The 27045-nt window shown below is 31.8% G+C and overlaps 2 long non-coding RNA genes across 3 annotated transcripts in view; one reads left to right on the top strand and one right to left on the bottom strand.

The window, feature by feature from the left end:
- Positions 1-17689, bottom strand: part of LOC136350084 (uncharacterized) — a 37666-nt gene extending 19977 nt beyond the window's left edge. The window contains exons 1-5 of one of the 2 annotated variants that reach the window (XR_010734063.1): positions 17432-17689; positions 17039-17209; positions 15883-15995; positions 15471-15639; positions 1126-1181 (exon numbers count right to left, since the gene is read on the bottom strand). This is a non-coding gene — a long non-coding RNA (uncharacterized lncRNA). The remainder of the gene's footprint in view (positions 1-1125; positions 1182-15470; positions 15640-15882; positions 15996-17038; positions 17210-17431) is intronic. The other variant, XR_010734062.1, reaches the window with a different exon arrangement.
- A 3716-nt stretch (positions 17690-21405) lies between these two features.
- LOC136350087 (uncharacterized) lies at positions 21406-25373 on the top strand. Its single transcript, XR_010734069.1, has 4 exons — positions 21406-21663; positions 21886-22056; positions 23456-24494; positions 24559-25373. It is a non-coding gene; the product is annotated as an uncharacterized lncRNA (long non-coding RNA).
- The last annotated feature ends 1672 nt before the right edge of the window (positions 25374-27045 follow it).

Here is a 27045-nt window from a genome sequence, read left to right as displayed (position 1 = left end):
GGATTTATGACATAAAAATAATGCAACATAGCTAAATTTATGTTATACCAAAAGTTGATAATAACTGAGATACAGGGTGTCAAAGTTGAAATATGAAATCAAATTTTCTTTAATATCTCTGGAACAGTTCGGGCTAATTTCACAAAATTTCTTATATAGAGGTTTTTGGAGATGATCAATTCAAATTTATCGACGATTTCGGTGTATCTTCTAGAGGGTGCCACAATCGACAATTAGGAGTCATTTAAACCATATAAACATTTTTTGTGCCACGGTGTATGTCATTTTGGACTCATAAAATTTGTTCCCCTACCTTTTCTAGTTAAAAAAGTTATACCTTATTGGTGACGCTAGAAGCGACGGTTTTCGAGAAATTCAATTAAATAACTTGAGTTCCCATTTTTTTTACTTGTTGGCATGTAACAACATAATTTTTTTTGTATTCGACAAATCCATCGCCGATGACCACCATTTCTAGTACCTTTTGTGTAAAAAAGTTTGGTATAGAAACTAAGTGTAAAAAGCCTCACAAAAAATTAAACATTTGCGCAGCCACTGGCCACAAAATCTATAAAACATATTGAACTGTATTGGCGTTCGAAAATACCTAATGTTAATGATAATTTGTGTACAAGAGCTCAGTTTTGTATCTCAAACCAGAACAATCTATTTTTCAAAAATGTTGTGTCTGTCCAAGAAATATTCTCTGCTCGAGGAGATGTTATGAAAAAAATGTGTATTTGTACTTTTATCTTTTGATCGAAAACAAAAAATAATCCAGAATTAATTGCTCTTCAAAATAAAAATTGACCAATTCGCGAGTGCAAAAGATTCATTTTCAATAAGAGAGAATGACAAACGCCCCAACACAGCCGCAGCCAACTAGAGGGGATACTTATGTGTAATCAGTTTTATAATTAAATGGTATATTTAGAGATAACTTCTAATTAAATCGTGAAAATAATTCTACATCGATACATGTTTGCACTTTTACTATTTTGCATTTTTAAGGGATCGTCAGTTGGATTATTGCGATAACGGTTGCAATCACAGATCCATGAACAATGTTAATTACCTTATAAATTGTATATTGAATTCATGTTACAAAGTTTTGACTGAACTCACCTGCCTTGTCTTGACGATTTCCCAACTTTTCCGTTTAGATACCTGGCTTGCCATTTCTATTGGAATTGGAAATTATTAATTATTATATACTATTTGATTTAAATTTGATTTACTTGGTAATGAAAGTTATTATTACGTATTTTTTACTACCTAATTCAAATACCTATACTATAATAGTAATAATGATTTCATTGATTTTAAGTAAAGTATCGATTAAATATCAATCATTTTCGTCAAAGGTATAACTAAGCGAAAAATAAACAGTCACTCTAAGTGGAGTCTAGCCAAGTTACATGGTAACTATTGCCATATTGACGAAAGATGAGAAAGGGTTTAATTGCGTAGTGTTTACTATTGTCTAGAACTTGCAATTAGAGAAAATACTACTCTTTACTGCGACGTAATATAGGAAATCATAGATTCTAGAACCCTTATGTATAATACGTATATTTTTTATATAAATTAGTTAAAACGAAGAAAAAAGGGATTCCGATTTTTTCCTTCGTCTAGTGTTGATGTTGCTCAAAATAAGTGTAAATTGTAATAACAAATTTATATATATATATATTTTTTTTTTAAATAAGTTTGTTCGAACCTCAAACTTAACTGGCGCAGTCGGTAGGATTGCGCAGTAATGTTGGAAAATCGAATCGTGCGGTTAAGAAGACACTACCAGTGGTTTCAACCCTGATTTGCACAATCTGTAAAAAGCATCAAACTCGACCACAACGGAACCCGAGAAGGCAATCAAGTTCTCAAGAACCAGCAATTATCCTCTGTTAAAGGATTTGGATAGGGATAATTAAGAATTGCGAATTTTATTAAATAGTAATAATTTGAAAAACAATCGTTAATGTCCGATAGTGAAGTTGACGAATCGATCGATTAATTATCATATCGACTGATTAGCGTTTAAATTAAAGGAAATAATACATCTACTAGTGAAAGCCTAAAAATGACTTCTAGTAGCGGTTCAACAGGTGCATGTGTAGTACCGCCTAAATTAAATTGGGATTTGTTTCAATCCAGATTAAATTCGACTAAACCCTATTATGATAGCAAAACACTTAATAGGTTTATAGGTCGTTGTGAGAGTGTAATTTCTAGTTATTTCTCATTAAAAGACGAAAAGCTAAACACACATATTTTCGAATCAATCCAAAATTTGTTAGTAGGTAGAGCTGAAAGACTCAAGAAGAGTACAATTAATTTTAAGTAATATTATCCAACGTATTGGAAATGATAATATACTTTGTGCAGTACAAAAACAATGGGATATTAGACACCATGAGAAAACTGCATTGAATACCTTTATCGCCGGATGTACAGGAATTTTGAAAAATAATATGCAGTTAAAACGACCTGAGAGTTTAGAAGATGAGATGGCTTACGCAAATGAATTTAATAATTTCCAATCTTTATTTGGTAAATGAGGCGATAGACCAATGAAATCAAATTTTTATCAACAAAGACCTAATCGAGATTTTAATAGTCAAATGCGACGATTCGAAAATTACCAAACTAATTATAATATTAACTTGCCACCACAAGGATTTAATTCAGATTTTAACCCACAACAATCAAATACGTTTTACCAAAATCAAAGACCTATGAATGTATTTAGACCGGGTCAAATAAAACCAGATCAATTACGAAAACCGATTCCAATGTCAACTACTTCAAAAAGCCCTACAATTCGAACTAACTATTCAAATTTTGGAAATAATACAGGAAATTATAGGAATTACAATAATTTTCAGAGAAACAATGCTAATGACATAATTAGTGCACAATTATTTGCTCAAGACTAATTGGAACCAGAAACTAAATGGGATAGTTACAATCAAGAAACCGAGTACTTTCCTGAAAGTGTGGAAGAAACCGAAATTGCTTCAAATGAATCTGAAGGGAAAAGAAATGGAAATTTTCGTAACATTTTTTGAATCAAAGAAACTCAGATAGTAGAAACAAATATTTCACTTAAAGGCGCTCTGTCATATATCGAAATTAAAGCATTAAATATAAAACTTTTAATAGATACCGGTAGTAGTCGTTCAGTAATCAAACCAACTTTTGTCAAAAAATATTTTCCAAATAATATTTATGAATCAAAAAATATTGTTAAAACAGTCTTAGGCAGTCAAACTACCAATTTTTGTGCAATCATCCCAATTTTAAAATAATTTAACATTAACCACGGTATAGAATTTATATTATTTGATTTTCACAATTATTTCGATGGAATCTTAGGTTTGACAGATTTATTGAATTTGGATTTGAATATAGATTTAATAAATAAAATTTTAGTGAATTCCAAAATTAAAATTCCTTTTAAAATTCAAGAAAAATTGGATGAATGTTATCATTTCTCAATAAATCCACATGAAAAAATTGTTAAGAAACTTCCAATAAAAATATTTGAAAACGATATCATAATAGATCGAGTTGACCTAGATGGAATGATGATCTTGCAAGGTCTAAGTACTTCCAAGAACGGATACGCACTTAGAGAAATTCAAAACCATACAAATGAAACTGTTGATATTACAATGAAAGAACGCCTTCCAGTCCGACTGTTCAATGGGAAAACTTATATTTGCACTTTAGATAATATGAAAAATAATATATTATCTTTGTATAATGTTAATTATGAGGACGGAAATGATATACAAAATTTAATCAGAATAGATCATATAGGCTCAGAAGAGAAAAGTGCAATCATGAAACTATGTAAAGTGTAATGGAACTTCGCGAAACAAAACTCGGAAGCACTTTTGGTAGATCTTTATTGTACTGGTTGTGATACGCACACCTTAATCGTTCACAAATTTAAATAATGAATGATTTTTAACATCAAAGTAGCTATTCGAAAGAGGATACTGAGAGATTATTTTAATCCTGCATTGACACTATATATCTCCTCTATGTCTCTCTGTGTCTAACTCTTTCTTTTTACCTTCAGAGTATCTTCAGTACCAGTATGTGGGGGTCGGTATTCATAGACGTACCCCGGGTTTTGGCAATTCACAGGATAATCCATAGTTGGTAACTTTCTAAGTCTTTAAACCGTGACGTTTTAAAAGAATAGCAAAATGAGAATTTAAGGAGAATTGCAGCTGTACTGATTTTTTTTAGCCAATGAATACGTATTTAGACTTTTGTCTTGATAAGGGTAAAGGAGTGAAAGGTTCTTTATGTAAGGGAACCCTAATAGGAAAATAATGGGTTCCCAACATATGGTCATCCCAGGGCAATCTACTAAGATAGCGTATTGCATAGGCGTAGCCTAAGGGTACATTACAAAAGAATACTCCGATATGTTTTTAAAACCTGATGATAAGTTAACATTTACCTCAAAAACTAAACATGAAATGAAAACGGTGGATGAAATTCCGGTACATACTAAATCATATAGATATCCATTTATTCACAAACAAAAGGTTCAGCATCAAATCAACGAAATGCTAAAAAATGAATTATTCGACCATCTTCTAGTCCTTGGAGCTCACCAATATGGATTGTTCCAAAGAAATTAGATACAACAAATAAACAAAAATGGAGGATTGTAGCAGATTATCGGAAAATTAACGAAAAAACGGTAAATTCACGATGGCCTATTCTAAATATTAATAACATATTAGATAAATTAGGACGTGCTCAGTATTTTTCTACTTTAGATCTTGCCAGTGGGTTTCATCAAATAGAGATGGCCCAAAATTCAATCGAAAAAAACCGCTTTTACTGTAGAAAATGGTCATTATGAGTATCTAAGAATGTCTTTCTGACTTAAAAATGCACCTAGTACATTTCAAAGAGTTACGGATGAAGTTTTAAAAGAATTACAAGATAAAGTGTGTATGGTTTATATGGATGATATTATTTTCACTACTGGATTGCAAGAACATATTCAAAATTTAAAATTAGTATTTTCAAAATTACGCCAAGCATGTTTTAAGGTACAATAAGAAAAAAAAAATTATTCCTTCGTAAAGACGTAGAATTCTTGGGACACGTAAGAACACCATTAGAAATAAAGCCAAATCCGAAGAAAATTGAAACAATTCAAAAATTCCCTCTACCAAAAACAGTTCAAGAAATAAAGTCATTTTTCGGATTAGTAGGCTATTATCGAAAATTTATTAAAGATTTAGCCAAAATTACAAAATCAATGACACAATACCTAAAGAAAAATTAAAAAAATTAGTACTATAAGGAATTTCTCGATTGTTTTCAAATTTGTAAAAACGTCTTAACCTCTGAACCAGTATTAGCGCATCCGAACTTTTCCAAACCATTTGAACTCAATACGGTTGCATTAAACTTCGCTATAAGCTCTATTTTGTACCAAAATGGACATCCGATTGGTTATACTTCTAGAACCTTAAACTCAGCCGAGATAAATTATTCTACGATAGAAAAATAGTTACTTGCAGTAACACGGGGATGTAAATACTTTCGCCTATATTCGTTTGGAACAAAATTCACAATTTTAACAGATCACAAACCACTTCAATAGGTTTATTTCCTAAAGGAACCAAAAAATCGGTTAATAAGGTGAAGACTTAAATTAGAAAAGTTCGATTACACAATTAAATATAAGAAATGAAAATTTAATACTGCTGCAGATGCATTACCTAGAAACCCAAGTAAAGATCTAAATGCTTTAGAAACACTTTCAATAACGAATAATCCAGGTGATTGTGATGAGGCAATTTTAGAATTTTGTAAAAATAGAGAAAAGTATCCACAATTAAACGAACAAACGGTTAAGGAAATATTAGGAAATATAGAACCACCAAAAATTAATGTTATATCTGATGTGCAAAACAAATCACCTAATAATAAATACGGAAACAACGAAATATTGAATTTAAAGAAATTTCCACAAGAAATCATCGAGAATTCTGACGATGATTTAGAAACAGTGTAAACCTCATTAGAAAATCCAATTTTTAATTTACCAATTACGGAAAGAATATTTAACGGGTATAAAAATCAAGTCCTTGTAATAAGAGGCGATATTCAAAAGGTAGAATGTAAAAAGAAAAAGATTTTCGAAAATACAAAATTTTATGTTATACTTCCAAAAAATGATCTAGTTAATGGAATTATTCAATTTATAAAAGAATATGTTAATCCTAAACGTCTTTACGCATATTTGTTCCGAGACTCGCGATTGGGAATAATTTTTACGGTAACAATGCAAAATATTTTTATAAACTCTTCATTTAGATTCGTACAATCTCCAAAGATGCGAGAAGATATTTTAACTGACGAAGATCAAATTAAAAAATTAGATTTGCATCACAATACAAAAACTCGCCATAGGGAAATAACAGAAATGAAGATTGCTTTAACAAAGAAATATTATTGGCCAAATATGGATGTGTATATTGAAAAATATGTTAATGAATGCAAAATATGTCAAAGAAACAAATATGACTGAAATTCTCCAATTATTAAATTCAATTTAACATCAACAACTACCAAATCTTTTACATTACATACATACAGAATAGAAAACAAATATTTTTTAACAATAGTTGATGCATTTTCTAGGTATGGTCAAGCTTATTTGTTAAATAGTTTAATAGGTGTGTCTATTGTCGAAAATTTGATAAGTTTCATCACTCATCATGAACTTCCTTTAAAAATTACTAGTGATTAAGGGTCAGAATTTAAAAAAATCGATTTAGAAATTTTTTGCAAAATTTATAAAATAAACTGCATTACACCACCTCTAAGAATAGTAACTCTAACTCTCCCGTTAAAAGGTTTCATTTGACAATAATCGAACATTACCGATGGCTGAAAGAAACCAATAAACATTGGAATTCAGAAAAAATTATGAAAAGAGCTGTATTGGGATATAATAACTCAATTCATAGCATTACCAAATTCACACCTTTTGAAGTTAATAAGGGACGCATAAACAATTTAGACCCACTCGGTATGAATGATCGCGGAATTGTATCGAACTATGTTCAGGAACATAAAGAAAATTGTCAAGAACTGTAACAAAAAATAGCCCAAAAGAATCAACTTTTAAAAGAACAAATAATTTTAAAAAGGAATGAAAAACGTGAAGATCCCGTATCTTAACCGTTAAACAAACCAATCTATGTAAAAATAAAAAATCGTAACAAAACCTTACCAAAATTTAAAAATTATAACTTAAAAGATCGATCAATGATAAAAGTAAAAACAACCAATGCAGAATATCATAAAAATTCAATTAAAAGACCTACAAGTAAAACAATTGAAATTTTTCAGGATGAACCCAAAAATCGTGACAATAGTGCCGATGATCAGCCTTCAATGAAGAAACCAAATTTATTTCCATCAAAAATCCCTTACTACTAATTAGATTAGGATCAGCGCGGATAATTTATACGAAACATACGGTTTTATATTATGTAGATGTGGAATCATTAATTAACCAATTAACTAATATAAAGGAATCATATGCTTCAATTAGAAACGATATCGTTAAAGAGAACGCAACAAATCTAATATTTAATCATTGATTTATAGAAAATTTACTTTCTAGAACAGAATTTCTCATAAATACAACTGAACAAAAATTAGTAGATATTTATCCTAATTCCAATCTTTGGACAAGAGAAGAGATTTAGTAAACGTAATCGATCATTGTAAAAAAAGGATATTTGAAAATTTAGACTATGAAGATGGCAAATATTATTATAAAACTATTAAAAAATTGCAAACAAATCAAATAAACTTAGTAAAACATATAAATGGACAAATGACACTATCCAGGAATATTATAAATCTTTTGAATAACACAATGATAATAATTTCAAAAAATCAAGAAAAACTAAAAAAGAGTATAGAATTGATCCAAGGTACTGTAAATAAATTAATTCGAAATCAAGACCAATATTTAAGTATTCAAAACATTTTAACTCAAATTAATCTGGATTGTCAAAGTTTAATTACATTTTTAGATAACTTAAAAGATGCTATTATTTTTGCAAATTTAAATTCAATCCATAACACTATAATATCTATCTCTCAAATTAATGAATTGCTTTTAGAACTCTATAAAATTTACGAAAATGATAAAATACCTAAATTAAATAACCCTGTAGAATATTATCAATTATTAGGAACCCAAGTCTTTTTTGTTAAAAGTAAAATAATTTTTGCAATACATATCCCAATCCTAAAAACCGAAAATTGTAACTTTTATCGCATACATTCAGTTATCCAAAGTAAATCCATACTTCTCTTAAAATTTCCCTTTGTGGTACAAAACAATGGAAAGTTACAATTCGAAAAACATATCTGTCCAGAAATTGGAGAAATCTTCTTCTGCAAAGAAAATGAAGAACCTGTCGATGAATGTGTCGTTAATCTATTTACAAACTGTCCACTAGAAAGGTGCCAAAAGACATTTCTATCATCACAGAAAACGCTAACAGAACAAGTTACAAACAATAAACTATTAGTGATTCCTTCAGAAACTATACAAATGTTGTCAAGGTGCCCATCAGACCATTATACGAAAACTAGCGCGCCTACTTTGATTGAATTTTCAATTGATTGTGAACTTATCATAGAAGAAAAGATACTTGTTAACAAATTTCAATTAAGTAGAGAAATTGCATTTATTCTACCGAAAGTTCAAATGGACTACATCCAAAATATGTGATCATCTCTAACAATCAACTTGATTGGGTCTACAAGAATACAATTACTTGAAGAACATTATCGAGTACCTACCACCAGCATTGGAAAATAGCCAGTATGAAACATTACTTTGGTCAAATGCAACCTTGTGGATATTTATAATAATCATAATAATTAGTATTTTATTAATAAGATGCAGAGGACTTTCAAAAAGAAAAAGAAAAGTTAAAAAAGAGGAAAATAGTGAATTAAAATTAAAAGATGTTAACAGTCAAACCCATTCCATTAAGTTTGCCTCTTAAAGATGGAGGAGTTATATGGTAACTATTGCCATATTTACGAAAGATGAGAAAGGGTTTGACTGCGTAGTGTTTACTATTGTCTAGAACTTGCAATTAGAGGAAATATTACTCTTTACTGCGACGTTACATAGGAAATCGTAGATTTTAGAACCCTTATGCATAACAAGCATATTTTTTATACAGGGTGCGCCAACTAAAACGAAACAGAGCTGTTTTCTCGGTTAATAAAAAAGTTATGCAAAAATGCTCGGACACGTCAACTTTAGTGTGGAGGGGGAAGATCTTTTATTAGATATTTACGGTGGTTGCCTTCACCCCCTGGGCAGGGGATGAACCACCTCTGAAATTTTAAATGGGAAGGGGGGTCGAGTTATACATCAAATTAAAGGTTTTTTGACGGGCTTTATGGTGATATCAAAATTTCTTACTTTCGAACAACCACTGATGAGTAAAACGATTATTTCTTTATGAATACTACAAATACATAACGCATAAAATCACTTAAATCAATTGTTTAAAATGCTGTCCGTTAACTTCCTGACAGTGAAATAAATTTTCTTCGAATCTCTGTCGTACCTTCTGGAGTATTTCGGGGGTTATTTAGCGGCATTCATTAACAATACGTTCTCGCAAAATTTCCAAAGTCCCTGGAGGAGTGGAGTACACTTTCGACTTGAGATGACCCCAAAAGAAGAAATCTAATGGAGTCAAATCTGGAGACCTTGCAGGCCATTCAATTGGATCCCTTCTACCAATCCAATGACTAGGAAAATTTTCATTTAGAAATTGCCGAACGGCTAAAGCATAGTGCGGTGGTGCACCATCTTGTTGGAATGTCAATAAATTTTCTGAATAATCCGGATTATTTTCCACAAGATCTACTAATTGGGGATAAGCGAAGTCTTCCAGCAACTGAAGATAAGTCTCGTCAGTCAGATTTCCGGGAATAAAATATGGTCCGATAATGTGATCCCCAAAAATACCCGCCCAAACGTTTAGTTTTTGAGGATGTTGTGTATGCGCTTCGTGGAAGATATGTGGGTTAATATCTGACCAATATCTACAATTATGACGATTAACAATGCCATTTAAAGAAAAACTTGCTTCATCCGAAAAGCAAATATTGAAAATAAAATTATGATTTTCAGTGGCTCGTTGGCTTATGAGTTCGCAAAAATGTAGTCGGCGGTCAAAATCGTCTTCGTTTAATTCTTGGACAAGTTTAATTTTGTAAGGGTGAAATTTGTGTGATTTTAAAATTCTACAAATGCTGGTTGCGCTTATTCCAGTGGAAGTCGCCAACTGTCTTGTACTGGTTATTGGTTCTAAAACCATATGTCCTAAAACTCCTACCTCCACCGCCTCATTTCTGACCGGGTGTCTACAATTCGTTTTTACGTTAAGAATTGAACCAGTTTCTCTAAACTTCGCTACTAAATTCAACACATACTTTCGGCTTACATGCTTGTCCCCATAACGTTGGTTGAAAACATTAACTGCTTGGTTCGCACATTTTCCATTTACAAAAAATAATTCAATAATCTCAACTCTCTCTGCAGTTGAATAAACCATTTTTAACGATTAACACAGACGATGAATTACCAGGTCACCTGAGAGTCACAAACCAAATGGGTTTAATTTTCGATGTTTTCGATACTTCCAGGCAAAAACTTGTTGATAAGGATTTTATTTTTAGTATAGCAAAAAACATTAAACTTTGTTCATTTTGAATTATTTATCAAAAATGACTAAATGGCATCTAACTTTAATAGAGAAAAAGAAAAAATGTTAATTTGATTATATTTAATTTTTTTTTAATTCATAAAACCCATTATTATTACCTAACAAAATCCATGATTTTAGCTTTAAGTGTGGTTCATAAAGAAATAATCGTTTTACTCATCAGTGGTTGTTCGAAAGTAAGAAATTTTGATATCACCATAAAGCCCGTCAAAAAACCTTTAATTTGATGTATAACTCGACCCCCCTTCCCATTTAAAATTTCAGAGGTGGTTCATCCCCTGCCCAGGGGATGAAGGCAACCACCGTAAATATCTAATAAAAGATCTTCCCCCTCCACACTAAAGTTGACGTGTCCGAGCATTTTTGCATAACTTTTTTATTAACCGAGAAAACAGCTCTGTTTCGTTTTAGTTGGCGCACCCTGTATAAATTAGTTGAAACAAAGAAAAAAGGGATTCCGATTTTTACCTTAGTCTAGTAATGATGTTGCTCAAAATGAGTGTAAACTGTAATAATAAATGTATATACAGGGTGAGTCTTAAGTAATGGGACACAGAGCAACGATGGATTTATGACATAAAAACAATGCAATATAGCTAAATTTATGTTATACCAAAAGTTGATAATAACTAAGATACAGGGTGCCAAAGTTGAAAAATGAAATCAAATTTTCTTTAATATCTCTGGAACAGTTCGTGCTAATTTTACGAAATTTCTTATATAGGGGTTTTTGGAGATGATCAATTCAAATTTATCGACGATTTCGGTGTATCTTCTAGAGGGTGCCACAATCGACAATTAGGAGTCATTTAAACCATTTAAACTTTTTTGTGCCACGGCGTATGTCATTTTGTCCTCATAAAATTTGTTCCCCTATTTTTTCTAGTTAAAAAAGTTATACCTTATTGGTGTCGCTAGGAGCAACGGTTTTCGAGAAATTCAATTAAATAACTTAAATTCCCATTTTTTCTACTTGTTGACATGTAACAACATAATTTTTTTGTATTGTTAAAAAAGCACAAAGATTATATGACAACAATTTAATACCGTAGTTGGTCTTCTATTGATATATTTATTTAAGCTCCAAACGAATATTTTAACAATAACTAAAAAAATTAAAAATTAAACATATCTCCCTGTGACAATAAATGTTCGACGTGTCCACCATTTACTTGGATACATTTTGCAATTCTTTTACAGAACGACCTCTTTATTTTAAATAGCAATTGTTCATTTCGAAATAATGTAGCTGCATTTTGAATTTTGTTTCATAATTTTTCAGGTGTATTTATTGTATTTTGGTAAACGGAAGATTTCATGTAACCCCATACACAAAAGTCCATAGGATTGAAGTCGGGACTCCGTGGGGGCCAGGGTATTTCAAATCCACGTCCTATACAACGATTGGCAAAACGTGTACTTAAGAAATCCTTCACTGGACAGGAAAAATGTGCGGGTGCGCCATCTTGCAAAAAAACATTACTTGCCTTAAATTCAGAGGCACATCATCAAGAAGGTTCCCTAGTTAATTTTGGAGGAACTCTAAGTACAGAGTTCTGTAAAAGAATTGCAAAATGTATCCAAGTAAATGGTGGACACGTCGAACATTTATTGTCACAGGGAGATATGTTTAATTTTTAATTTTTTTAGTTATTGTTAAAATATTCGTTTGGAGCTTAAATAAATATATCAATAGAAGACCAACTACGGTATTAAATTGTTGTCATATAATCTTTGTGCTTTTTTAACAATACAAAAAAATTATGTTGTTACATGTCAACAAGTAGAAAAAATGGGAATTTAAGTTATTTAATTGAATTTCTCGAAAACCGTTGCTCCTAGCGACACCAATAAAGTATAACTTTTTTAACTAGAAAAAATAGGGGAACAAATTTTATGAGGACAAAATGACATACGCCGTGGCACAAAAAAGTTTAAATGGTTTAAATGACTCCTAATTGTCGATTGTGGCACCCTCTAGAAGATACACCGAAATCGTCGATAAATTTGAATTGATCATCTCCAAAAACCCCTATATAAGAAATTTCGTAAAATTAGCACGAACTGTTCCAGAGATATTAAAGAAAATTTGATTTCATTTTTCAACTTTGGCACCCTGTATCTTAGTTATTATCAACTTTTGGTATAACATAAATTTAGCTATATTGCATTGTTTTTATGTCATAAATCCATCGTTGCTCTGTGTCCCATTACTTAAGACTCACCCTGTATATACAGTGAAATCCCTCTTAAGCGGACACTGACGGTGCCAGAAATTTTGTCCGCTCAAGAGAAGTGTCCGTTCAAAGGGAAAAAAGTTCAGGCATAACGGATTTTTTTTATCATATAAAATGATCAAGAAAATATGCACATATGTATTGAAATGAAGGATTTTTTTACTTAAAGAAAAATCAAACATATATACACATTAAAAAAAAATTAAGATAAAAATTCATCTAACGTAGTTTGACGGATTTTTCTTTTCAAAAAGGCTTCTTGATAGTGTATTTCTAAATTTGACAACATTTTTAAGGCTTTGGTGTCTCCTTGGTGTAAAGAAAAGACTCTCAGTGCCTTTACCGATTTAATTGCTTCATTGTAGGTGTTAATACTGCATTCTATTTCTGCTGCACTTTCTTGGTCATCATCGGACTCATCTGACTCACTTTTTTCAACATCCATGTTTTTTAAAATTGAATCTGAAACAAATTCCTCTTGCATTTCTTCCACAAATAAATTTTGATCCATGATAAAAAATTCTTCAAAGCTCTCTTGCGTTACTCCTAAAGGCACCTTTTTCTTATAAATCTCCGCTAGCAGGGATAGAGGGAGTTTTTCTTCCGGATCGTACTGTTCTTCTAACTTTGGGTTTTCAATGTGAAATGCGTTTTTAAAACAATTTTTTATAGTAACGCTAGTTACTTCACTCCATGCTCTATTTGCATAGAATATTGCATCCAATAAAGTTATTATTTTTACTAAATCCTGTGCAGAATTTGCATCATCGATGTTTACCAAAAAGTGTTTCAATAATAAAGTCCTGTAATTAAATTTGAAATTCTTGATAATTCCTTGGTCCAGCGGTTGGCACACGCTTGTGCAATTTGGGGGAAGAAAACATAGTTTTATATTTTTGAGATTGATTTCTTTGGGATGCGAACAAGCGTTGTCCAAAAATAATAGTATTTGTCGTTTTTGAGCACCCATTTGTCAGTCAAAGTCTCTTAGCCATTCAGTCATTATGTCAACGGTCATCCAAGCCTTTTTGTTAAATTTCCACATCACTGGAAGTTTGTTTAAGTCAATATTTTTAAATGCTCTCGGCCTAGCAGCTTTTCCAATTATCAAGAGTGGTTCTTTTTCACCATTCATATTGGCACAATGTAAAATAGTAATTCTATCTTTGGACAATTTTCCACCAAACCATCTTTCTTTTTTTAGAGCTAAGGTTTTATTTGGCAAAGCTCTAAAGAAAAGCCCTGTTTCGTCGACATTGTAGATGTTTCTTGGTGGGTACTTCTCTATTAAAGAGGGTAATTTTTCTAAAAAAGTTTTCACATCCTCAGGATTCACTGAAGCAGACTCCCCTGAGATTGTTTTAAAAGCTATATTGTGACGAGTTCTAAATCTATTAAGCCAACCGGTAGAAGCACTAAAATTTTTGTTTCCTAGCGTTTCTGAAATTTCCTTTGCTTTTGCTTGTACCAATGGACCTTAGTAGAAATAATAACGATTAAGGAAATTAACGAATTGAAAGAATTTGGAATTTGTACATACCTGTTAATGGGATTCCTTTATTCCGAGACTCTACAAACCACTTGTAACATAACTGATCAATTTTTAGACCCTGCGACTTTAAAAAACTTCTTTTTTCGTCGACGTTAGTATTGGAATACCATTTCTTCATAAGATTTTCTCTATTTTTTATAATTTCTGCTACCTGTATTTTGCCTATTTTAAAACGTACTACTAATTGCCGAACACTTAACTTTTCTTGTTCGCGTACTTCAAGAACTTTAATTTTTTGTTGTAGTGATAAAAATTGCTTTTGTACTTTTGGCCCCATATTTAGAAATATGAAACGATGAACAACTCTTGAAATGAACTACATATTAGACTGCTCTATTAGACGCCTTATTGTACATTTTGTATTAAATCAAGGGTTGCTAAATTCTCATTAACGTTTCAAATCATAAATCAGTGCCTTTTGAATAGACGCCGACACTGATGCCGACAATACATCAAAGGTACCGCCAAAGGGCCGAACCGTTATATAAATGAAATTTACCGACATTTTTTTAAGAAATTTACCTATCTTTAAATGCCGGTTTAATTTTTATTCGTCCGGTCAAGAGAGATTTTTTTTCTCGAAGTTCTAAAAACGACTGTCCGTGTCCGGACAAGAGAGTGTCCGCTCAAGAGGGAATCGCAGCAATGCTTTTCTAATGGAAAGTATTTGGGACCAGGACAAAGTGTCCGTTCAAGAGGGGTGTCCGCTTAAGAGAGGTGTCCGTTATGAGAGATTTCACTGTATATATATATTTTTTTAATAAGTTTGTTCGAATCTTAAACTTAACTGACGGGTAAGAATCAATTCCCAGACACTATTCAAATATAAATGATATTAGCAGATATTCAAATATATACCTGTTTCTCTCTGTTCCCATAAGAAAACATGCCATTGGCAAGCGACTTCTTCCACTATCGAGCCATGGAATCTTTTTCAGTTCCTTCAAGTTGAAACCATAGTTTCCCATCATTCGACCGTTTTACGTGACTTTTGCGATAAAATGATAGAGTTTTGATCATATTGTTCCTAAAAAAATATAGTATTAGATTTCATTAACTATCCACGGTGATGTTGAGATACATATGAGACTGATCTTCTAACTATCCAGACAACAAATAATTTCAAATTGCAAGTGAATCCAACTTTCAAGATGAAATTGATGTAGTCGTTTGTGAAAAGGCTGCTTCATAATGGTGCCCCAGATAAATTTTGATTGTGTAAAAAAAAAGAAACATTTTTTACTAATTCTTATACTCTGTGAACACGTACTAGAGAGTAGGTAGTAGAAGTGGAGCATTGTTGAAAATTCCTTTTTAACGATGAGTTTCTTTTCGTTCTTACTGCCTGAATCGTCCAAATTCCGTAGACGTTCTCTCTATCCACTGGAATAATTTCTTTCTTATTATTTTCTGCTCGATTTAAAATGGCTTAATATTTTTAATTCAACCGTAAATTATTATGTAACTTTCCAGTTTCAATTAATGAAAACAAAGGAAGAACTCTCATGTTTCTGATTACTGACCACGACTGTCATCGAACTATTTTATGAAATCTCTAACAATATATCTTTCAAATAATATCTATATACTCCAAAGAAGACTTTTAACCAGTCAGCTTTCGAATAAATCTCATGAAATCTCAAACAATCTTCAAAATCTCAACGAAACCTTTTCTAAATTGTCAACTTTTGAATGAATGTTATAAAATTTGAATCACACAACAAACAATATATCTTCCAAACCATATAAATCCCAAAGAAAACTCTTCTAAACAGTCAACTTTCAAATTAATCTTATGAAATCTCAAACAAAACATCTTCCAAACTATATGTATTAACATATAATTGGTTTTATAATTAAATTGAATATTTAGAGGAAATTTCTAATTAAATCTGGAAAACAATCCTATGTCGACACATGTATGAACCTTTAGAATTTTGTATTATTACAGGATCCTCAAGTGAATTATTATAATGAAGATTACAATTACAAATCCAAAAAAAATATTAACTATTTTATAAATTGAAGAAATATCAAATGTTCAATAATTCATATTACAAAGTGTTAACTAAACTCACTTGCCCTGTGTTGACGATTACCCAACTTTTCCATTTACATACCTAGGTTGCTGTTTCCCCAGGAATTAAAAATTATTAATTATTATATACTATTTGATTTAAATGATATTTACTTGGAAATGAAAGTTATTATTACTTATTTTTTACTTCCTAATTCAAATACCTATGCTATAATAGTAATAATGATTCTATTAATTTTAAGTAAATGATTCATTAGATACCAGTTTTTTTAGTCAAATGCATAACTAAACAAAAAACAATAATTCCAAGTGAAGTCTAGCTGGGTGAGAATTAATTCCCAGAAATTATTCAAATGTAATTTACACTAACAAATATTCAAATATATACCTGTCCTCTATCAGTTCCCATTAGAAAACCTTCCTCCAGCAGGCAGCTTCTTGCACTATCGAGTGATGGAATCTTTTCCATCTTATTCAAATTGGAACCACAATTTCCCGTTTTTCAGAAGTATGATGTGATTTTTGTGCAAAAACGAGAGTCAGCTTTGATCATACTTTTCTTTAAAAAAATGTGGTATTAGATTTCATTAATTAAACACCGGGATATTGAGATATGTGTATGAGACCAATCTTCAAAGTATCCACACAACGAACAATTTCAAGTTGGAAGTGAATCCCACCTCCAAGATGAAATTGAAGTGGTGGTTTATGAAAAAGCTGCTTAGCAAATGGTACTCGAGATCAATTCTGATTGTGGTAAAAATAAAGAAAAATGTATTACTAGTTCCTGTACTCTGTGAGTACCTACTAAAGTAGATACTAAAAGTGGAGAGTTGTTGGCAACTCCTTTTCAGCGATGGGTTTCTTATCTCTTGGGTTGTGTTAGTTCCGTAAACGTTTTCTCCATCGACTGGAATAACTTCTTTCTTAACTGTTGCTGTTCAATTTGAAATGACATAATATTTTTATTTCAAACGTAAACTATTTAGCAAATTTTCAGTTTAAATTAACAAAAACCAAGGAAAAACCCTCATGGCTATGATTGATAACCTCGAATGTCATTGTTGTCATCCACGATGCACAGGCGGGAAGAAGAAGAAATCTACAGACACTTGCGACGCTGGTGCACAGATGACGCCACGCATAAAAAAATAATAAGTCGGAAGTATTCGTTGTTTCTTTCAATGACAAAACATATACACGAATTAATTCCCAATTTTACTGAAATTTCACGATAAATCGAAGCCTCGCTTAAGCCACTCAAAGTAAAAGTCTCTCAAAACTGCTACTCCATTGATGGATGAATTATATGCACCGACGCTCGTCACTGAGCTATCGTTAGCATAAAACTTTTTTGTACTCATACTAATTATCAATAAAGAGAACGAATTTCGACACACCGAAGAAACGCTTTCTAAACAGTGATAGTTCAACCTAATTTCCACTTCCAATCTTCCAAAAGGTATAAATCCCAAAGAAAACACTTCAAAACAGTCAACTTTCTAAAAATCTTATGAAATCTTAAACAATACACGTTCCAAAATATATACAGTGGATCGCAAAAATATTCGGACACCTACTAGAATTCATTTATTATAGGATTTAATAGACTGTGTACTGAACGGGGAAGAAAAATTTAATTGCCAATAAATAGATTCAATCTTACATACTAATATTTAATAAATTCATAAACAAAAAAACATATACAATAAGAGAAATAATAACAAATCTGTTTAAATAACATTTTTATCAGATCACAAAAATATTCGGACGCCGATTTAAACATGACAAAAAACGGTAATAGTTGCAATTATTCTAAAAATTAATATTTCGTATGACCTCCTTTTTGGTTCCGAACACAGCAATCGGCGTGGCATGGAAAAAATTAATTTTTTTATAAATTGTGTATAAATTTAAGCCATTCTCCAGTTAATACTCTTTTTAATGTTTCTTTATTTGTAATCTGATGTTGTCGAATTTGAACGTCTAATTATTGATGCCACGCATTCTCAATAGGGTTGAGATCCGGGGATTGCGGTTGTGTTTTTATCACATTTGGACAATTATACAACAACCATTCTTTCACTATTCGAGCACTGTGCTTAGGATCATTATCTTGATAAAATTTAAACCGATTCAGTAATCCCATTTTTTCAGCACTTTTTTTAAGATTTTGCTTTAATAAGTTAAGGTAACATATCTTATCCATTATTCCCTCAATAAAAACTAATTCGCCCACACCTTGCGATCATATACATCCCCAAACCATTACAGAACCTCCTCCGTGTTTAATCGTGGGACATAAATTGTTGTTATTTAGCTCAGTATTTGCTTTTCTCCAGACCATTTGCCTAACATCCGATCCAAAAATATTAAATTTAGATTCATCGTAAAAAATAACGTTGTTTCAGAAGTCCTCATCCTTAGAAATGTCTTCAGTGGCAAATTCAAATCGAACTTTTTGATTTTTCTTACTTAACCAGGGCTTTTTCCTGGTTAAGGCTACACGACCATGGAAACCATGATCACGAATACATCTTCAAATGGTCTCCGCTGACACTTTTTTTTCATGAAATTTTTCCATTTCCATTTGCAACTTAGGGGCACTAATTTTAGGATTTTCTCTCACTTTGCGCATAATAAGTCGGTAATCTTGTTCGTTAAGAATTCGTGGACGGCCTGATTGCTTCAATGGCATAATTCGATCTTCATTTTTAAACTTCGATATTATGTCTCCTACCGAGCTTTTACTTAAATTTACCATAGCACCTATTTTTTGGTATGAATAACCTTTTTCATAATTGAAAATCACTAACTGTCTAATTTCGAAACTAATGTTCTTCTTATTTGCGATACGACCCATTTTTCAGATGATAATAAATTGCACTTCGATAGCATACTATATGGATGTGTACGAAAGTAATTCATGATATAAAAATGTGTTAGATAATAGTAAAAAAACTGTTGCCTTGCAAGCAGGTAAACAGCGTCCGAATATTTTTGTGAGATTAAAAATATGCGATAATTTTCTTTCGATTTCGATGGCTTTATTTGAAAATTAAGATCACTTTGTGGTAAGAAAAATTTCTTAGAAATTCATTATTGAATATTTTTTGTCTAAGTCTTTCAAATATCCATTTAAAACGGTAAGTATAATTAATTAGATTTGCTGTCCAAATATTTTTGTGATCCACTGTATAGTGCATGACATGAAAAAGAGAATACCCCGTAAAAATAGTTTTTTAAAAATAATTTTTGTTATGCATGTTTGTATATGAGAACACAAAAAACAACCAATTTTTGGTATGGACGTTTCTAACGCTAAAACAAATACTTCATTAAAAAAAACAGAACAAATTTAATTGTTAAAAAAAAAACGAGTCACGAGATGAGGTTGCAGGACTTCTTGGATGTATCGTTGGGTTGTCATACTGCTTTAAATGAAAAGTAAAAGTGATCTTATGCAATATCACTCCAAACCATTACCACAACAGTCTGATGGACATGCCTCTATATTGTAAACTGAGGATTCGGTCTTTCACTCCGTCTTCTTACTCTTGCCCCACCATCATGTATACCCAAACAGAATCTGAATTCGTTACCAAACATGATATTATCCCATTCCCGATTTTAATGTATCCGTTTTCTCCCCACTACATTCGATTTTAACGATGATTTAAGGTCAGAGGTAACACAAGATGGGAACGGTAGGAAATTAATTCAAAACTTCTGATCCTGTGATAAATAGTTCGAATCTCAATGGACCTTTCATACTCAGTAAATTACTGATTCGCCAGCGTCCTCGAGGAGATGAACCTATCTCTTAGGGCCATAATTCGAAGACTGCGATCTTGGAATTTTCTAGTATTTCCGGATCGCCCAGTACCCCTCCTTCTGCCTGTTTACTCTTGTTGAAATCATGCCTGGCAATATCTTACAATAGTGTGTACAATACGATACAATCTTATGGCGATTTTCCTAAATGACCGACCAGTCTCACGTAGACCCACAATTCGACTTCTCTCAAATTCGCTCAATTGATGAAAATTTCGCTGTATTCTGCGTCTAGGCATATTTGATTAATTTAAAAGCACTTTCTAAGCACTATATACACCAATAAATGATATTGTCGATATTGGCTGAATTTTGATTGTTTTTTGTGTTCTCATATACAAACATGCATAACAAAAAATATTTAAAAAAAACTATTTTTACGGGGTATTCTCTTTTTCATGTCATGCACTGTATATATTTTGGAACGTGTATTGTTTAAGATTTCATAAGATTTTTAGAAAGTTGACTGTTTTGAAGTGTTTTCTTTGGGATTTATACCTTTTGGAAGATTGGAAGTGGAAATTAGGTTGAACTATCACTGTTTAGAAAGCGTTTCTTCGGTGTGTCGAAATTCGTTCTCTTTATTGATAATTAGTATGAGTACAAAAAAGTTTTATGCTAACGATAGCTCAGTGACGAGCGTCGGTGCATATAATTCATCCATCAATGGAGTAGCAGTTTTGAGAGACTTTTACTTTGAGTGGCTTAAGCGAGGCTTCGATTTATCGTGAAATTTCAGTAAAATTGGGAATTAATTCGTGTATATGTTTTGTCATTGAAAGAAACAACGAATACTTCCGACTTATTATTTTTTTATGCGTGGCGTCATCTGTGCACCAGCGTCGCAAGTGTCTGTAGATTTCTTCTTCTTCCCGCCTGTGCATCGTGGATGACAACAATGACATTCGAGGTTATCAATCATAGCCATGAGGGTTTTTCCTTGGTTTTTGTTAATTTAAACTGAAAATTTGCTAAATAGTTTACGTTTGAAATAAAAATATTATGTCATTTCAAATTGAACAGCAACAGTTAAGAAAGAAGTTATTCCAGTCGATGGAGAAAACGTTTACGGAACTAACACAACCCAAGAGATAAGAAACCCATCGCTGAAAAGGAGTTGCCAACAACTCTCCACTTTTAGTATCTACTTTAGTAGGTACTCACAGAGTACAGGAACTAGTAATACATTTTTCTTTATTTTTACCACAATCAGAATTGATCTCGAGTACCATTTGCTAAGCAGCTTTTTCATAAACCACCACTTCAATTTCATCTTGGAGGTGGGATTCACTTCCAACTTGAAATTGTTCGTTGTGTGGATACTTTGAAGATTGGTCTCATACACATATCTCAATATCCCGGTGTTTAATTAATGAAATCTAATACCACATTTTTTTAAAGAAAAGTATGATCAAAGCTGACTCTCGTTTTTGCACAAAAATCACATCATACTTCTGAAAAACGGGAAATTGTGGTTCCAATTTGAATAAGATGGAAAAGATTCCATCACTCGATAGTGCAAGAAGCTGCCTGCTGGAGGAAGGTTTTCTAATGGGAACTGATAGAGGACAGGTATATATTTGAATATTTGTTAGTGTAAATTACATTTGAATAATTTCTGGGAATTAATTCTCACCCAGCTAGACTTCACTTGGAATTATTGTTTTTTGTTTAGTTATGCATTTGACTAAAAAAACTGGTATCTAATGAATCATTTACTTAAAATTAATAGAATCATTATTACTATTATAGCATAGGTATTTGAATTAGGAAGTAAAAAATAAGTAATAATAACTTTCATTTCCAAGTAAATATCATTTAAATCAAATAGTATATAATAATTAATAATTTTTAATTCCTGGGGAAACAGCAACCTAGGTATGTAAATGGAAAAGTTGGGTAATCGTCAACACAGGGCAAGTGAGTTTAGTTAACACTTTGTAATATGAATTATTGAACATTTGATATTTCTTCAATTTATAAAATAGTTAATATTTTTTTTGGATTTGTAATTGTAATCTTCATTATAATAATTCACTTGAGGATCCTGTAATAATACAAAATTCTAAAGGTTCATACATGTGTCGACATAGGATTGTTTTCCAGATTTAATTAGAAATTTCCTCTAAATATTCAATTTAATTATAAAACCAATTATATGTTAATACATATAGTTTGGAAGATGTTTTGTTTGAGATTTCATAAGATTAATTTGAAAGTTGACTGTTTAGAAGAGTTTTCTTTGGGATTTATATGGTTTGGAAGATATATTGTTTGTTGTGTGATTCAAATTTTATAACATTCATTCAAAAGTTGACAATTTAGAAAAGGTTTCGTTGAGATTTTGAAGATTGTTTGAGATTTCATGAGATTTATTCGAAAGCTGACTGGTTAAAAGTCTTCTTTGGAGTATATAGATATTATTTGAAAGATATATTGTTAGAGATTTCATAAAATAGTTCGATGACAGTCGTGGTCAGTAATCAGAAACATGAGAGTTCTTCCTTTGTTTTCATTAATTGAAACTGGAAAGTTACATAATAATTTACGGTTGAATTAAAAATATTAAGCCATTTTAAATCGAGCAGAAAATAATAAGAAAGAAATTATTCCAGTGGATAGAGAGAACGTCTACGGAATTTGGACGATTCAGGCAGTAAGAACGAAAAGAAACTCATCGTTAAAAAGGAATTTTCAACAATGCTCCACTTCTACTACCTACTCTCTAGTACGTGTTCACAGAGTATAAGAATTAGTAAAAAATGTTTCTTTTTTTTTACACAATCAAAATTTATCTGGGGCACCATTATGAAGCAGCCTTTTCACAAACGACTACATCAATTTCATCTTGAAAGTTGGATTCACTTGCAATTTGAAATTATTTGTTGTCTGGATAGTTAGAAGATCAGTCTCATATGTATCTCAACATCACCGTGGATAGTTAATGAAATCTAATACTATATTTTTTTAGGAACAATATGATCAAAACTCTATCATTTTATCGCAAAAGTCACGTAAAACGGTCGAATGATGGGAAACTATGGTTTCAACTTGAAGGAACTGAAAAAGATTCCATGGCTCGATAGTGGAAGAAGTCGCTTGCCAATGGCATGTTTTCTTATGGGAACAGAGAGAAACAGGTATATATTTGAATATCTGCTAATATCATTTATATTTGAATAGTGTCTGGGAATTGATTCTTACCCGTCAGTTAAGTTTAAGATTCGAACAAACTTATTAAAAAAATATATATATACAGTGAAATCTCTCATAACGGACACCTCTCTTAAGCGGACACCCCTCTTGAACGGACACTTTGTCCTGGTCCCAAATACTTTCCATTAGAAAAGCATTGCTGCGATTCCCTCTTGAGCGGACACTCTCTTGTCCGGACACGGACAGTCGTTTTTAGAACTTCGAGAAAAAAAATCTCTCTTGACCGGACGAATAAAAATTAAACCGGCATTTAAAGATAGGTAAATTTCTTAAAAAAATGTCGGTAAATTTCATTTATATAACGGTTCGGCCCTTTGGCGGTACCTTTGATGTATTGTCGGCATCAGTGTCGGCGTCTATTCAAAAGGCACTGATTTATGATTTGAAACGTTAATGAGAATTTAGCAACCCTTGATTTAATACAAAATGTACAATAAGGCGTCTAATAGAGCAGTCTAATATGTAGTTCATTTCAAGAGTTGTTCATCGTTTCATATTTCTAAATATGGGGCCAAAAGTACAAAAGCAATTTTTATCACTACAACAAAAAATTAAAGTTCTTGAAGTACGCGAACAAGAAAAGTTAAGTGTTCGGCAATTAGTAGTACGTTTTAAAATAGGCAAAATACAGGTAGCAGAAATTATAAAAAATAGAGAAAATCTTATGAAGAAATGGTATTCCAATACTAACGTCGACGAAAAAAGAAGTTTTTTAAAGTCGCAGGGTCTAAAAATTGATCAGTTATGTTACAAGTGGTTTGTAGAGTCTCGGAATAAAGGAATCCCATTAACAGGTATGTACAAATTCCAAATTCTTTCAATTCGTTAATTTCCTTAATCGTTATTATTTCTACTAAGGTCCATTGGTACAAGCAAAAGCAAAGGAAATTTCAGAAACGCTAGGAAACAAAAATTTTAGTGCTTCTACCGGTTGGCTTAATAGATTTAGAACTCGTCACAATATAGCTTTTAAAACAATCTCAGGGGAGTCTGCTTCAGTGAATCCTGAGGATGTGAAAACTTTTTTAGAAAAATTACCCTCTTTAATAGAGAAGTACCCACCAAGAAACATCTACAATGTCGACGAAACAGGGCTTTTCTTTAGAGCTTTGCCAAATAAAACCTTAGCTCTAAAAAAAGAAAGATGGTTTGGTGGAAAATTGTCCAAAGATAGAATTACTATTTTACATTGTGCCAATATGAATGGTGAAAAAGAACCACTCTTGATAATTGGAAAAGCTGCTAGGCCGAGAGCATTTAAAAATATTGACTTAAACAAACTTCCAGTGATGTGGAAATTTAACAAAAAGGCTTGGATGACCGTTGACATAATGACTGAATGGCTAAGAGACTTTGACTGACAAATGGGTGCTCAAAAACGACAAATACTATTATTTTTGGACAACGCTTGTTCGCATCCCAAAGAAATCAATCTCAAAAATATAAAACTATGTTTTCTTCCCCCAAATTGCACAAGCGTGTGCCAACCGCTGGACCAAGGAATTATCAAGAATTTCAAATTTAATTACAGGACTTTATTATTGAAACACTTTTTGGTAAACATCGATGATGCAAATTCTGCACAGGATTTAGTAAAAATAATAACTTTATTGGATGCAATATTCTATGCAAATAGAGCATGGAGTGAAGTAACTAGCGTTACTATAAAAAATTGTTTTAAAAACGCATTTCACATTGAAAACCCAAAGTTAGAAGAACAGTACGATCCGGAAGAAAAACTCCCTCTATCCCTGCTAGCGGAGATTTATAAGAAAAAGGTGCCTTTAGGAGTAACGCAAGAGAGCTTTGAAGAATTTTTTATCATGGATCAAAATTTATTTGTGGAAGAAATGCAAGAGGAATTTGTTTCAGATTCAATTTTAAAAAACATGGATGTTGAAAAAAGTGAGTCAGATGAGTCCGATGATGACCAAGAAAGTGCAGCAGAAATAGAATGCAGTATTAACACCTACAATGAAGCAATTAAATCGGTAAAGGCACTGAGAGTCTTTTCTTTACACCAAGGAGACACCAAAGCCTTAAAAATGTTGTCAAATTTAGAAATACACTATCAAGAAGCCTTTTTGAAAAGAAAAATCCGTCAAACTACGTTAGATGAATTTTTATCTTAATTTTTTTTTAATGTGTATATATGTTTGATTTTTCTTTAAGTAAAAAAATCCTTCATTTCAATACATATGTGCATATTTTCTTGATCATTTTATATGATAAAAAAAATCCGTTATGCCTGAACTTTTTTCCCTTTGAACGGACACTTCTCTTGAGCGGACAAAATTTCTGGCACCGTCAGTGTCCGCTTAAGAGGGATTTCACTGTATATACAGGGTGAGTCTTAAGTAATGGGACACAGAGCAACGATGGATTTATGACATAAAAACAATGCAATATAGCTAAATTTATGTTATACCAAAAGTTGATAATAACTAAGATACAGGGTGCCAAAGTTGAAAAATGAAATCAAATTTTCTTTAATATCTCTGGAACAGTTCGTGCTAATTTTACGAAATTTCTTATATAGGGGTTTTTGGAGATGATCAATTCAAATTTATCGACGATTTCGGTGTATCTTCTAGAGGGTGCCACAATCGACAATTAGGAGTCATTTAAACCATTTAAACTTTTTTGTGCCACGGCGTATGTCATTTTGTCCTCATAAAATTTGTTCCCCTATTTTTTCTAGTTAAAAAAGTTATACTTTATTGGTGTCGCTAGGAGCAACGGTTTTCGAGAAATTCAATTAAATAACTTAAATTCCCATTTTTTCTACTTGTTGACATGTAACAACATAATTTTTTTGTATTGTTAAAAAAGCACAAAGATTATATGACAACAATTTAATACCGTAGTTGGTCTTCTATTGATATATTTATTTAAGCTCCAAACGAATATTTTAACAATAACTAAAAAAATTAAAAATTAAACATATCTCCCTGTGACAATAAATGTTCGACGTGTCCACCATTTACTTGGATACATTTTGCAATTCTTTTACAGAACTCTGTACTTAGAGTTCCTCCAAAATTAACTAGGGAACCTTCTTGATGATGTGCCTCTGAATTTAAGGCAAGTAATGTTTTTTTGCAAGATGGCGCACCCGCACATTTTTCCTGTCCAGTGAAGGATTTCTTAAGTACACGTTTTGCCAATCGTTGTATAGGACGTGGATTTGAAATACCCTGGCCCCCACGGAGTCCCGACTTCAATCCTATGGACTTTTGTGTATGGGGTTACATGAAATCTTCCGTTTACCAAAATACAATAAATACACCTGAAAAATTATGAAACAAAATTCAAAATGCAGCTACATTATTTCGAAATGAACAA

This window comes from Euwallacea fornicatus, unplaced genomic scaffold, assembly GCF_040115645.1.
Source record: "Euwallacea fornicatus isolate EFF26 unplaced genomic scaffold, ASM4011564v1 scaffold_109, whole genome shotgun sequence".
Classification (NCBI taxonomy): Eukaryota; Metazoa; Arthropoda; class Insecta; order Coleoptera; family Curculionidae; genus Euwallacea; species Euwallacea fornicatus.
Note: the sequence above shows the minus strand (reverse complement) of the source record. Positions and strands in the feature narration are given on the sequence as shown.